The following is a 1,629-nucleotide window of genomic DNA, read 5'->3' as shown; positions in this document are numbered from 1 at the left end:
TAGCTGTTAGTGGTATATCCTGCACTCTTGACAAAGCTAGAAACAAAGTGCACTGATGCAACTACAGCTATAGAGGAAAGGAGCCTGGAAAAGAAGAGGAGCCTCCGATGCTAGAGGAAACTCGGCACTTGCTAGAAGTATCTGTCAGAGGATGGCAACATCTGAAGTTGTCCATTTGTGCAGACCATTCATCAAAATAGGGGAACACCTGGAAGACTCACTTACCCAAACAAGAAAGAACATTCATGGTAAGTGCCCAGTGTTGCCTTAGTTTGGGGTGGAGGCATCCTACAGTAGAAAATGTCTAAGCTACTCAGAACCTAGAATGGGAATTTGGATAGTTATTTAGAAGACAGAGGGGCAGAGTGTGCCCGCCAATGGCCAATTCCTCAGATGCACTGGAATCCATCTTAAAACGTTTAGTGAACGTCAGAGATGATTTTCATGCGGCTGCGCTACAGATTTGAAGAAAAGTGTGAGTGGAAAATGCTAGGCTGCTGGAATGAGCAGCAATCACTTGTGGTTTTGGAAAACATTACACCTCATAGGCTTAGCAGTCATAGTGCTTGAAGCTTTCTTCAGCACAAAGCTAGGTTGGGAAGAAACAACTCTTAAGGATCCTGCAAACGTCTAGCTTATGCCACCTTTATGTAGAGTGTGAGAGTGTTTGGGGTCAAAAGGAAGAATCTGTTCTTGCATTTGGTGAAAAGCTAAATTCATTTTTGGAATGAATGGCAGACTCATGTGCATGACTCCTGTCCTTTGTGGGACTGAGAACCTGCATGTTGTGCACAGTGGTACCTCAGGTTATGAACTTAATCCATTCCAGAGGTCCATTCTTAAACCAAAGTGTTCTTAAACCGAGGTGCACGCTTTCCCGCCGCTGGTGTTTGGCTTCTGTTCGTCTTCCGGGGCAAAGTTCACTAACCGGAACACTTACTTCCGGTTTTGCCCGAAGCATTCGTTAACCGGGCTGTTCGTAGACTGAGGTACCACTGTACTTGGAAGGCTACCAGGGCTAGTAGGCTCACTGAATACCCTCTTGAACACTGAACAGGATGTGAAGACCTTAAAGACTGCTTGGAGGTTGAATGATAGAAACCTATGAAACTGAGGGTAGCATTTATCTTCCTTTGCTGCTGTTTGTCTGCTGCAATTCTGCCATGACAATAGTAATTAGCATGAATGGGCTCCTGTTGACGTAGTACCTTGGGTGACAGACTAGGCAGGTGATTTGTGGGGAATGGACTTGAGGGCCAAATTGGAACCTAGACTGGGCCTGTTTTACCAAAGGGGAAGTGTTTTCTGTCCCTCATGTGACAAGAAGCTACTGTGCAAATATTAAAATAGGACAGTGATGTGACAGGTATGGAGTTACATTACATGTCCTATGAACACTGCACCTGAGAATAAAACCCATGCAATAGATGGAACAGTCCCTTTGTCCTCCTTTCCATTAATCTTGCCAACTGGAATCTCATTTAAAATGTCAGCAGTTTGGTGGATCTAAACATAGCTTCCTTCCTTAGCAATTTCTATTGGGCAGGGCTATAGGTCTTCATGTGTAATCATTCAAATAACAGTCTCTCAGCAACTAGCTATACTATACACAAGACAAAGTCCCATTAG

This window comes from Podarcis tiliguerta (assembly GCF_965153285.1).
Source record: "Podarcis tiliguerta genome assembly, chromosome: 7".
Classification (NCBI taxonomy): Eukaryota; Metazoa; Chordata; class Lepidosauria; order Squamata; family Lacertidae; genus Podarcis; species Podarcis tiliguerta.
The sequence above is the reverse complement of the archived record's forward strand: the minus strand, read 5'-3'. Positions refer to the sequence as shown.